The sequence below is a fragment of the Neophocaena asiaeorientalis genome, unplaced genomic scaffold (genome assembly GCF_003031525.2).
Source record: "Neophocaena asiaeorientalis asiaeorientalis breed wild unplaced genomic scaffold, Neophocaena_asiaeorientalis_V1.1 scaffold52, whole genome shotgun sequence".
NCBI lineage: Eukaryota > Metazoa > Chordata > Mammalia > Artiodactyla > Phocoenidae > Neophocaena > Neophocaena asiaeorientalis.
Genome location: NW_020173927.1, coordinates 4810560 through 4824794, shown reverse-complemented (window position 1 = coordinate 4824794; position 14235 = coordinate 4810560).

Sequence of the window (14235 nt, the reverse complement as noted above, 5' to 3'; positions counted from 1 at the left end):
TCCAAATTCAACGATACTTTTCATAAGGAAGTGACTGCTCCTTCTTCTAACTGTATATATAAACAGGCTGAGTGCAGTTGTGGAGAAAAACGATTCTTTGTATAGAAAATGTTACTACAAGGGCAGCTTCAACTTGAAGACCCATTTATATGCAGATCATCCTTCCATATGTATCTCCTGCCCTGAGCTCTCTTAAGAAGGTCAGATCTAGAATCCTGACATCGTGTCCTGTTCAGCCCCTGTTGTCAGTTCCCACGTTAAATTCTAAACTGTGATTGTCCACCGTCAAGTCTTGGTCTCTCCCTAGTCCTCTAGATCAAAGATGCCAACTTTTGACCCCACCACAAAGGACAGATTTCCCTGAATCTTCTCTCTGGCCTCCTTCTTCCTCAGTTCTGTGTCCAATTGGCCTTTTTTATATCTTCTTCTAGAATATCACTCTTTCCAGTTGGTTTTCCATTAGGTGACTCTCCATTGCTTCATCTACCAGATGAGCTCAAACTTCACCTCTTTCCTTGCCCTCCTTATTTACAGGACAGAGTGATGTGCTCAAGGGCATCCTGTAGGAGAGCCAGGGTTTGCATGTGGTACTGCCTGGGAGACTCTGCTCAGACCCTGACCTTCCACACCTCCAGCCGATGCCAAAGGCCAGCTGTATCCACTGTGTGATCGGGGCCCTGGATGGGGGGAGCAACCATCATCCTACCAAGTGTTAGCATTTGTCCTGGGGCCCTAAGAGTTTTATCACTGGTCCTCACAACAATGTTTAAATTAGATTTTATATTTTACATGTAAAAGTAATGTTATGGTCTAAAAGTTTGTGTCCCCCCAAAATTTATCTGTTGAAATTTTAACCTCTAAAGATGTTGGTATTAGAAGGTGGGGCCTTTGGGAGGTGATTTAGGTCATGAGCACAGAACCCCCATGATGGGATTAGTGTCCTTATATAAGTAAGAGACCCCAGAGATCTCCCCTGCCCCTTCTGCCATGTGAAGACACAGAAGACGCAGTCTATAATAAACCAAGAAGAGGACCCTCACTGGGCCATGCAGTGCTGTGCTCTTGGAATTCCCAGCCTTTAGAACTGTGAGAAGTAAATTTCTACTGTTTATAAGCTACCCAGACTGTGGTATTTTGTTATAGCAGTCTGACTAGACTAAGAGAAGTATCATGTGGAAACTCAGCCTTTTAGAGCAAACCATAATTTAGAAGATCATTTCTCTATTGAGCTGTGCTTTAATTGACCTGGGGAATATTCTAAAAATATACATTCCCAGGATCCACCCCATACTCAAAATGAATTCCAGGGGAAAGAGGTCTATCACTGAACTCAAAGAAGACATGTGCCGTGCCAGATGAAACGGATGTTCCCACCCACAGGGAAACGCCCGTCTGTTCATCCATGATGCTAGTAGGGGTCATGACTCATTACCATGGTCCACCTCCTCATCCACAACTGCATATGGTTTCAATCATATTTCTGTGTATGTTTGTTGATTTGAGGACTTTAGGGAGAGCTCTTAACCCACACCATTGCCTTCAGATGGAAACTGTGCTTTCACGGTCTGTATTCTACCTCTCTTTTCTCTGTTTTCCTTTCCTCAGCTGGATATAAATTTCTAGTTCTTTCAGGGACTTTTCTGCCTACAAACATTCTGATGTACACAGCTGAGCTAGTGCAATCCATCAACATGGCTACCACCCAGCACACGGGTTATGCCGTCATGGGCAGTGCTGACCTTACAAGGGCTCCTTGTTGATGGGACCTGAAAACTTACCACTGCACTCCCAGAAAGGACAGAGAGCAAAGGTGTCCAAAATGATAAGGAGGAGTGTTTTATAATGACAATGGAAGTGATTCACAACTGAGGTTGTCAGCACATCCTTTCTCCCTGTGGAATGTATATGGTCATTCACGTCCATCCACGGACCACTTGTACAGCATCTGCTGAACTGGAGTAAGAAACCTTGATTGTAGTCTTGACTTTGCTGGTCATGAGTTGTGTCACCTTAGTCAACTAACTTTCCTTCTCAAATCCATTCTCTTGATCCCAAAGTACTCACTTTCCCATCTGAAAAATACCTTCTCCCACCTTAATTCTGAGAATGACCTCAGACACGCATCCATCATGAGTGCACTGAGATTCCCTGGTTTTCATTCTTTACTGGAAAGACTCAGCATCAGGCATCACTCTCGGGCACCGTCTGTATCTCTTCGGGATGTGTATTTCTAAGGCAGTCTACTACTTCACCATCATTTATTTCTTCTCTGCCAATATTAAGTGGAGAACACTGTGCTGGATTCTAAAATCAATGAAATGGCTGCAACAAAGGAAGAGTAATTATATCTAGTTGATAAACACATGTTGTCTCCAGCCTCATGATTTTCAGCGATCATATATGTATAATCACACACATATGCATCTTTATACGCAACAATCGCTAGAACTGGAATTTTTTCAAGTTATATAAATTCTCTATTTTAGCTCACATTTCTTGAGGGCTTGGGGGAGAGGAAAAAGGGAAACAGACTGGGTTGTGTGCAGAAGACACAACCTTGGATGACTCGTCTAATTCTAGATGGTAGATGGTAGGTAAGAAGGTTACAGATGAAGAAACAGAGATTCTGGGAAATGTATGGAAAGGCCCTAACACCCACACAGCAGATATGGGATAGAAGCTCAGGTCTGCTCAGTTAATGTAGGGCACAACCTGTGGCTTTATCTCCTCACTGAGCATCCTACCTCTGTACAGCCCAGGCGATTTCTCTGTGAGGTCCAAGTTACGTTCGAGACATTTATGTATACCTTTCATCCAGATTCTATTTTTAATTATATAGCATAATTTAAAAAACACTCTTAAATGAAAACTATTAGAAATATTTCAAAATTATGAATTCAGTTGGGAAAAAATGAATAAAAATAACATGAATTATAGAGCACTTTATAAATGAAGGCAAATGTCATATGTCACTTCTATGTGGAAACTAAAAAATGATACAAACGACCTTATTTACAAAACAGAAACAGACTCATAGACATAGAAAAGAAATTTATGGTTATTAAAGGGGAAGTGTGGGAGGGAAAAATTAGGAGTTTGGGGTTAATATATATACACTACTATATATAAAATAGATAATTGACAAGGACCCACTGTATAGCACGGGGAACTATATTCAGTATCTTGTGATAACCTACAATTGGAAAATAATCTGAAAAGCTATAGATATATATATATATATATACATCTGAATCACTTTGCTGTACACCTAAAACTAACAGCATTGTAAATCAACTATACCTCAATTTAAAAATAAAAGGCTCTTAAGTGGAGGGATAAATATTTCTTAGGGCATCTTGGTGACTGTCTAACCACTTCCTTTTGAGATCCTTTGAATTGAACCAGAGTTTGGTATGTATTAAACTTAACCATCAACTGTGGTCGCTCAAGCATGGCAATGGCTTTTCATCACACACATTAGTCTGGATAAGAAGGGGGATTTCTGAATTTGCCTCAGGTTTTGGACAGTGACTTGTCCCTTTCAAGCCATTGTTTCCTCATGAAGCTGTAAATAAATAACATTATTAATTTCACTGGAAACAAGAAATGTGTCCACTAAATTTAGAAAAGTCATTCAATTGAAATTTAATGAAAAAAATATATTGTTAAGTCAGGAAACTCAGATGGGCTAACTATTTAATGTGTTTCCAGAGGCTAATAAACCACATTGCCTTTATAAATGTTTCAGCGCTGTGAAAATGGATGATATTTGAACCTTTCAAAACATTTCAATTATTATCAAATATCTCAATTACTACCTTCAAGGATGTAGTTGTTTCAAAGGAAACACTGTAGCATCTTAGTGCCGCTCCTTGGTGTTCAAACCCACACCATCCACTGAGCTTGTGAGTGCAGGCACATGACCATGGGGAAGGGCAGTCTCTGGTATTTCTCCACATAGAGTCGTGTTTGCGGACAGGCAATTCCAGGCTGTGATCTGGAGCTAAGTTATGCTAGCCTGAGCAGCCCCTACTAGGTTCTTCCATAGCACCTCATATGACCCCTCTCTAGCCTTCGGCGGGACTGGCAGTGGCTTTTCCCTTGCCTTATTTTTCCTTCTTGGGCATAAGCTCCTACAGGGCAGGTGTGGTACGGTTGCACACTTACCAGCACTTGGCAGAGAGAGTGCCCGTAATAGGTGCCCACGACATCTGATGCAGTTCGTCACACTACAGGAGAGGTACTCTCCTTGTATTTACAGAGTGAATACCCAGAGAAACAGCCTCAGGGAAATAACTGAACACATTCACAAGGACATCAGAAAAAACATGTGCCTAGCAGCATTGTTGATGAGAGTAAAATACGGAAACATTTTAAATGTTCGAATTTATGAGATTGGATAAATAAATTATGGTTTCTCTCTACAGTGAAATGCTCTGTCATTATTATAAATTCTGAGGTAGCTCTATTTGCAGTGGCACTGAACAATGTTAATGACTTGTTAAGTAAAAAAAGAAACAGGTTCTATATGGTACAATTCCATTTTTATTAAAAGTCTATTTACATGTGTACATATGCCAAGGGAAGATTATGCATCAAAGCTTTAATTCAGTGTTTTTCTCTGAGTGGTAGAATTATAGATGTTATTTGTTCCATTTTCTCTTTTTGCCCATGTGTGTTTTAGATGTCTTCTATAAATATATGGGCTGATGGAGTAATATGAAAAATATTAACAGCAACATCAGGGAGATAAAACAAAAATAAGAAATAAACAATATGTATGAGACCCCGTGGACACATGGTACCTTATCATAAAAGACTGTTTATGAGCTAAATTGTGCCCCTCACTGCTCAAATTCAGATATTGAAGTCTTATTCCCCAGTACTTCAAAATGTGAATGTGTTTGGAGATAAGGTCTTTAAAGAGGTAGTTAAGATAAAATAAGGTCATTTGGGTGGATGCAAATCCAATATGACTGATGTCCATATAAGAAAAGATTAGGACACAGACCCACACAGAAGGAAGACCATGGGAAGACACAGAGAGGAGACAGCCATCTACAAGTCAAAGGGAAGGGCCTTAGAAGAAACTAACTCTGTTAACACCTTGATGTGGGACTTCCAGACTCCAGAATTGTCAAAACAATTTTCGGCTCCTTAAGACGCTCACTGGTTGGTGCATTGTTACAGCAGCTAGAGCAAACTCATACAGGTCTGCCCTCCTGAACATCAGTAACAGTTCTATACTAGACGTAGACCTTTACACATTTTATCCCACTTTGTAATCACATCAATTTTTTGAAGTTTATCATTAATTTCATTTTACAGATAAGGACACTGAGGTATTCAGAGGCAAAGTCAACATGACTACTCCCTTCACTCACGAGGGCCAAAACCTTGGACTTTCTTACCTGTATCTCCCAACTCTCGCAGAGAGCTCCTGCCTGTACACCATGCTGACGTGGAGGTTTCTTCCCCAACAAATTAATTTCTGATATCCCAACCCCGCTAATGATACTGTTGGCTTTAATACATTATTTCTTGACTTTCAAAGTTTTTTATGTTAAGCTCTTTTTTATTCCACCTAATTAAGCTATTTGTACCTCCTCAAGACATCCAGAAGAAAACTTAATTATAGGATTTTATTTCAGGCACCTTGGCAGTGTAATATGAAAAGTACTTAGCAGGACTTTTCGAGGACATTAAAATAATAGTGTGTAAGCAGATTAAGGACAAGCCAAATGGAGTCTTACTTGGAATTGTTGGGTTTTTTTGTTTTTTTGTTTTTTTCCATAAGTTGTCATTTACGTGTGACCCTATTATCAAGCTACTCTGATAATATAGAAGATCACACTGGTTTCCAATAAAACATAGTTAGCTATTTATTAGGGGAAATTCAGTGCAGCTATAGATTTTACTGTCTACAGTCCCCAGCAGTAGGGAAATTTCCAACAGACAGTCAGGATTGTCTTTATAAAGCTGTGTCCTAGAAATGTGATTTGTCAGAGTCAGGAGTCTGTTTCCAGACCTTAAGTAAAATGACGCTCATGTGTATTCCAGAAATATAGTAAAAGCTATCAAGATCAGAACTGCATCCTAACTTTTATTGTGTGGGTTGCCAAAGGCTACCAGGTTTTGATTGTGCAGAAACAAGATGGCAACAATGTTCTCGCAGTTGGGGCTCCCATGACAAGCCTCCTAATTTATAAGCATGGGGAGATTGGTGCCATTGTAGCTCTTCGGCTCATAATAGCTGTGCTGATCTTCCTGCTTCGAGGCAGGTCGCCTCATATCGTGCGGCAGACTAGCGCTAAGCGGACAGAGCAAAGGTGCTGTGCTGAGCCATCGTTTAAAAGATTCTGACATGAAGAAAGTGTTACGATGTTTAACTTATAGGGCATCCAAATGTCATAGACCCCAGCAAGTTCCTATTAGCAATAACTCAGGTCCTCTGAAGGGATTTGACATTCAAAACTGATGAGCACTGGTCCCCGGGGTCTGCTCCGACCTAGCCTCACCCAGGCCACTCGGTAACCTGAGCGGCCCAGGGGTCAAACCCTGAGAGCACTCTTCAATTTAAAGAGCGGCTTCTCCCCGGCTGCCGGGGTTCTGACTCGGCACAATAAATTTCCCAAAGAGCATAAAGAGCCATCTAGTGTATATCAAATCAATATCACTGTGGCTTGCAGTGCTATCTGAGGCTACAGTTCACAAAATAAACTAGGCCAGGGGCTGGATTTCTGCCCTTGGCAATCAATCAGGCTCCCGGGTCATGGATTTTAGTGTAAATTAACACAGCAGAAACCATCATGCTCTCCAGATGATGATATAATACAGGATTTGCTTTTTTTTCTTTTACTTTTTTTTTTTTTCCTAAACCCCATTTCATTGCTTCTGCTCAGAGGTGATGTTACACTGAAAAGAAATAACAAGAAGTAGTGATTAGGAAGGTGGTGGAAATCGTAAAGTAAAACATTACTATTCTCCTGACAAATATACAGAAAAGTACATTGAATTAGGTAAAGAGTTACTAAGCACGAGAAAAGGATACAATTGCATTAGAAACTATTCCACAGGACTTTCCTAAATTGACCTCATCAAGTAGATGGTACTAATTGTATCAGATATGTGAGTAATGTAAAGATGCAATGTTGGATATTTTGTTATAGAATGTTCTTCCCAGTTTTCAGCATGACCCTGTCTCTGTGAAGGACCCAATGACTGTCTCCTTGAAACACTGTATAAATAAGGCACAGGGCATACCCACCACCTGCCATAGTCTCTCAGCTTGGGAATCATGTGCTATTTACCATCCCTCCTTATTTGTTGAGAAAGAGTAAGTCATCTTATCTTCTAGTGAAATGCACCCTAAGTATCTCCAAAGAATAATTTATAACGTACATTTGTATTTGAAGACTCAACGATAGAAATAATTTTTAGAACAAAACCTGCAGGGTCTAGAAAACTGTGCAAATATACTGAGCTGGTTTTGAGAGAGAAGACTCTGGATTTTATTTATTTTAAAAGAATAAAACAAACTATCACACACCTCGCCATCCTTCCTAGAGCATTATACAGTCTGTCAAATCAAATTGCATATATACAGGGTGATGCACAGCTTATTTTTTCCTATAGCTTAGAGTACATACTTTCTGGGCCTGGGTCAATATCAAAATAGGGTCCACATATTTGAATGAATATTTTTTAAATTAACACATTTTGTAACTTACAAAAATGCACACTAGTGGACATGATGACGCTCCTTTTGATATCCTACAGAAGAGAGACCTTCTTTGCCTCCACAGATGAGTAACTGCGTTATATCCAGACAACTGAGTTACTCGTACAGCTGTTGAGACTGGCTCAGGCTCCACTTTCTCAAGAAGAAGTGCCGAGGGATAACTACTGCCCTCGATTATCTCAAGGGGTCTTTTTGACCATCTAGTGAAATAGTTTGTGAAGGAGAACATGGAAAGATTCTAAAACATGGGTTTCACGTAGGATATCATTATAATTATTTTCAAGTATAGGCTCACGCTTCTGTCAGTTCTACTGCTTCCTTAGGAGTGTAATTAAAACCTACCTATGGCCTTAAATTAAAAAAAGTGAATATATTTTTAAAAACATTTTTGGCACATGGTAGCAATTTGTCTGAGATTGTCCTGGACTGAAGCCTATTTCTAAGACAAAATAACATTTGGCTGGAAATTCTTAAGGCTTTTTTAAAACAAAGAGAATAGTCATCATCTTCACCTTCATCATCATCATGATCATCAACGAAACAGAGCAAAACAATTACAACTACACAGCGAACATAGTGCCATTGGGAAGAATTAGGTGTTGGAATACAATGCAGTGAAGAGAGAAGACCATTTCTGTTTACAGCTGTCCATCAATGTGTCGAGAAGAGACTCACTCTGTTCCATCCCATCAGCTTTGGCGTTCACAATGACAGCCGTGGACATCAGTTTGTGACCATATTTAACCTCTGTTGTGCTGTTTGTTTAGCCTATTTCTGAGCTACAGGGTCATGGAAAAAGACACAGGTTACAAGAGGCCACACTCTGATAAGCTCCAATCGAAAACTGAGCTCTGCAAATAATGTGTTGAGCAGCTTAATTTTGGTAAGAGAGACACATACGGGTGAGCTTAAGTTCCAGAATAGCCCAAGAACCATGTCAACATGAACCGGATTTCTTTAAAACAGAAAGACTTAATGACAAGAATTCTAAGAAACTCACTAAGAAAAAAAGAAATTATGGTGCAAAATTCATAATTACAGCGATCTCTCTTTAACTCACCTGAGTCAAGGAGCAAAGATTGGACTCAATTCCAAGTTAGGTGTTGGCACAGAGCAAGATTAAAATTAAATAAAGCATGGCAACAATCATTGTCTTCAATTTCCGAGGTTCATTAGAGCCGGGTCCTTTAGGTATTGGACATGCCCATGAAGATGAGCTGTGAAGAGAGATGTGATGTCTTTAGTTAATTCTTCTCAACTTCTTAGGCATGAGATGTATCTTGAGACCAAGAGCAATGGGATTGCCACCAACACTCACTGTCTCGGTTGGGGATTGTTAACACTGCTGCTGCCTGAGGAAACAAAGAGAGTACAGAATTTCTTTTGATGAACCTCTAAAATTGTGGGTTCTGACTATCTATTCAGCATCCTAACCAAATATCTGACTTGACTGATTGGTTTTAACTCAGTTGACTGACCATAATGGTGATTTTGGCACCGTGAAGACATAGCGTCAGTGGAAAATGCCAGCTGAATGAATCCTCTGCCTGTGGTACAATGTAGACCATACAATTGGCTGATTGATGGGGAAGAACTATATTTTCATTTTTCTGACAGCAATTTTGGAATTAGGTAAATTAAATGATAATACTCTGAAACATCCCAGGGAAAGCCATTAGAGCTGGGCCAGTAACTGTCAGAAAAAATATCAAAAGAAGAATTGTGTCAAACACAGGGTCTGTTTTACAACCGGAATTCTAAAAGTTCCTTGGAATAATTTTTTCTTTCCATATGGCACATGCCATGCAGAAGATGCCTAGTAATCTCTGTGAGATTTCTAGAGTTTGTAAAATCAGTAGCATAAAAGCTACTGTAACGTGCAGGAGGTGACCATCAAGCCAGATCAGGGACACACTCTGTACAATCAACTGAGTGACTAACTAAGAAGTGGAGAGAGGTAGAAAAGGTGGTCCTGAGGGTCACGGAGTCAGGAGCCAGTGAGGAACGGGGCAGAGTCCTACAAATAGTCAGCCACTGGAAATACAAGAGAAGTGATGCAAAGACCCAAGGTCAGCAGGGGGATTCATAGGAAAGGAGGAATCAAGGTAGGGTCAAGAAAGGGAGGATGGCCCTCAACATTCCAACAGCTTTCCAGACCTAAACACCTGAAACCATCCTTGATTCTATGTTTTCTTTCACATTCCACATGCAGGGCTTCAATAAATCTTTTTGGCCCTACCTTTAAGATGTAAGTGGAACCCACCAGTTGCTGTCCACCTCCACTGCTATGATGCCGGTCTGAGCCTCCATTGCACTTCACCTGTATCATTCTACTATTGGTCTATGTGATCTCCTGGCTTCTGCCCTTGTTCTTTGAGAGGTTATTCTCAAGGTGGTACCCAGCGAGAGCCGATTAAAATGTAAGTCAGACTGTGGTTTGCCTTTGTTCAGACTCTGCAAGGGTTTTCCCCTGGTTTCCTTGCAATGGGCTCCATGCCTTAACTTCTGCTATCTTCCCCAGCTCACAATGTCCTAGCAACATTGTCCTTGCAGTTCTTTAAATGTAACACATACAGTTACATCAGTTCCTTTCCCTGCACTGTACAGTGGACATTCCCTCCATGGGGATTCTTCTGTCCTAGGGAGCTTGGTGGTGAACTCCTTCACCCCCTTCAAGTCCCACTTTCTCTTAAAATTGCAAGCACATTTCTGCCCAGCTCCCCTGGCACTCCTGGGCTCCAATTCTTCACAACATTTACACCTTCTAGTGACATAGAGCATTTGCCTATTTATCACATTACTGTTAGATGGTCTGAGCTCTCCAGGAGATGCAAAGTCACTGAGGGCAGAGATCTTTTTCTGCTCTGTTCACTGATTCATCCCAAAGGTTTTCAATGATGTCTGCCATATGGTAGGGTCTCAAAAATATTTGCAAGATGGAAAAAAAAAGCAATGCATAATTGGCAAAGATTCTTTGAAAAACAAGAGAGAGGCAGCCTGCTGTCTCAGAGAATGCTGCCTTCACTTTACTCTTAGTCCTAATGGGATATCAGCTGACCCTGTGTCCTGAAGGTAATAAAAGTCAAACATAGCAGACTCTTATCTGAGTAGGAGATTGTGGAGCAAGCACAGAAATCTGATGGAGAAATGAAGCCAGCATCTCTTTATTTATTCACAGATGCACCATGCAGGATGGGGCGCTGTGTGGCTGGAGACTGGGCTTTGTCCTCCAACTTCTTATTTTAATCTTAGAATAACTTGAGATCAGATGGATCATCCGGGTCATTGTTAAGGTATATGTGTGCTTGTCTGTGTGTCTGCCCATTAAAATATTTATATTTTGAGATAAAGCAAAGATATCGTAGAGAGATATAAAGAGTCTCAACAAATTGGTCATTAAGATTTTCATCAAAAAATGTCCAGGTTAATGTTAGGTTAATATATCATTCTGTTTACCACTTTGTTTCAAATCTTCTAGTTGGAAAACATATCATGATAAAGAGATTTGTCAGGAAGCCTTCTATTTTCTTACATATTTTATTTGTGGAGAAAAATCACCACCTCCAATTCATGACCATCTTTATATGTAAAGTACTGGCCATGCTCCCAGGCAGAATTCCAACAATAAGATGAAAGTTGCAAGTTTAAGCACATCAGCCTTTTATTTTAATTATGCTAAATACCAATTTCAATGACTTTTAACGTATCCATTCATTTTTTTAGATATCATGAAGGAAAAAAAAAATCTCATTTAGAGGTATGTTTTGAATCTGGGAGAAATACACAGAAATCCAAATAGGTACAGGGTGTGGATAAAGCAGCCAAGAGATACTTTATTACATGAAATGATGATGCTACCACCTGGGTTTAGCTGATTTGTTTTTCCACAAAGTGTCCTAGTTTCTAAATTTCTTCCTAGAAAATATTTACATTTTAACTTAATATAATTAGGTAATCACTGAGCTGAAACATTACATAGGTTGGTTTTCATTATAATTTCTGCATAATGTCAAGCACATTTTCTAGGTAGTAATTAGATGCATTAAGGATGAATGATTCCTTCGGGGCTTATTCTAGAGATTTTTCTTCCAAATTTGTGTCAAAGGTCACCCAGGGTAGAGAACAATAACTGTCACTAAGAAGACTGCAGATAAAAGCTTCTGAAATGAATCAATGGCCGTTGACCCAAAACTTGGACATTTAAATTATCCAAACCATCAGATGCTGTACCCCTGAGCTCTACCTGAAGCAGAATACTGATAGGGCAGGCTTTGAGAAAAGAAAATGAGCAGATAGTTTTAAAATAAATGTAAGTTTGGACAAAACAAGTGTATAATTGATACCAGAGATAAAGGATTATGAACCTAATTTCAATAAGAAGGTGGAGGTTATCAAAGTGGTGTTTATTTTCGAGCAAGATGGGTTTTGGGGTGCCAGTTTTATTTAGCTGTCTTAATATTTTTGAGCCTCAGTTTGCTCTTCCCATAATGGGGTGCTGTTCTATATAATCTTTCATCCTTGGATAATCTTGGATAAAGTTTATCCACGCTAAAAGTAATCTGATATTTTGTAATATTTGTGTTGTTTTATATTTTTTATATTAAAAATCTATTTAAATATATCTCAGGGCATCTTTGAATATTAAAATTTTCTGTTTCATATCTTGTTTTTTTTTTAGCTTTCTTTTTAGAAATATTTATCTTTTGAATTCACTTCATGCAGTTAATGTACTTGGAAAATTTCTTTTAAACTGAATTTTTTTTCTATTTGGAACAATAGTTTAAAATAGCAATCTAAAAATAAAATGTTTTCCAAATTTAGCAACTAAAAATATCGGACAACCAGGTAGGTTTGAATTTCAGATAAACAACCACCACATTTTATGAACCAATTCACATTCCCACCAGCAGTGCAAGAGTGTCCCCTTTTCTCCACACCCTCTCCAGCATTTATTGTTTATAGATTTTTTGATGATGGCCATTCTGACTGGAACCACCACATTTTAGTACAAGCATGTTCCAAATACGGCACAGGACATACTTACACTAAAAATAAATGTATTCTTTATCCAAACCTCACATTTGAATGTGAATTTCAAACTTCAGTTCCCTTCTTTAGAGAAGTAAGCATATGAAACATCTCGAACAGGTTAAATGTGAAGGTACTGAGTTAGCTTCTCGGAGCACACACTGAGCTGAATGGAAGGTGATTAACACTGAGAGCTTCAAGGCTACCCTCTCAGCCCTGGAGGTGGCCTATTTCCTAGACCAGCCTCAGCTGCCTGGCCAGGTGGTCTGCTGGAGATGGCATGCTGGTTCATTTTATGTGTCAACTTGCCTGGGCCATAAGGTGTCCATATATTTGATTAAACATTGTTCTGTGTGTTTTGGTGAGGGTGTTTTGGATGAATTAACATTTATTGGGCTGGCCAAAAAGTTCCTTTGGTTTTTAAAATGAAAATAAAAGACACATTTTTCATTTTCACCAAGAACTTTATTGAACAACATATTCACCCTTTTGTTCCACTACCTTCTGCCATTTTCCAGGCAACTTCATAATTCCGTCTTCCCAAAACTTTTTATCTTTTTGAGCAAAGAACTGTTCTAGGTACATTTTACAGTCTTCCAGGGAATGGAATTATTTTTCCATTAAGAGAATTTTCTAAAGACTGAAATAAACAGAAATCCAAAGGTACAATGTCTGGTGAATACAGCAGTTGAATCAGAACTTCCCAGTCAAGCTGTAACAGTTTTTGCCTGGTCATCAAAGAAACATGCAGTCTTGTGTCATACTGATGGAAGATTATGTGTTTCTGTTGACTAATTCCGGTTACTTTTCATCAAGTGCTGCTTTCAGTTGGTCTAATTGGGAGCAGTACTTTTTGGAACTGATCATTTGGTTTTCCAGAAAAAGCTCATAATAGAGGACTCCTTTCCAATCCCAGCATATACACAACATCACCTTCTTTGTATGAAGACCGGCCTCTGGTGTGGTTGTTGGTGGTTCATTTCACCTGTCCCATGATCTCTTCTGGTCGACATTATTGTACAGTATCCACTTTTCATTGCCCATCACAATTTGCTTTAAAAACGCAACGTTTTTGTTATGTTTAAGTAGAGAGTCGCATGTGAAAATACTGTCAAGAAGTTTTTTTTTTTTCACTTAACTTATGTGGAACCCAAACATCAAAGCAATTCACATAACCAAGCTGGTGCAGATGATTTTCAACACTTGATTTGGGTATTTTGAGTATGGCAGCTATCTCCCACATGGTATAATGTTGATTGTTCTCAATTAATATCTCGATTTGATTGCTATCAACTTCAACTGGCCTACCCTACCATGGAACATCGTCCAGAGAGAAATCTCCAGCACGAAACTCCACGAACCACTTTGGACATGTTCGAGTAGTCACAGCAGCTTCTCCATATACTGCACAAACCTTTTTTTTTTTTTTTTTTTTTCTTTTTATTTTTTTTTTTTCCCAAAAAAAA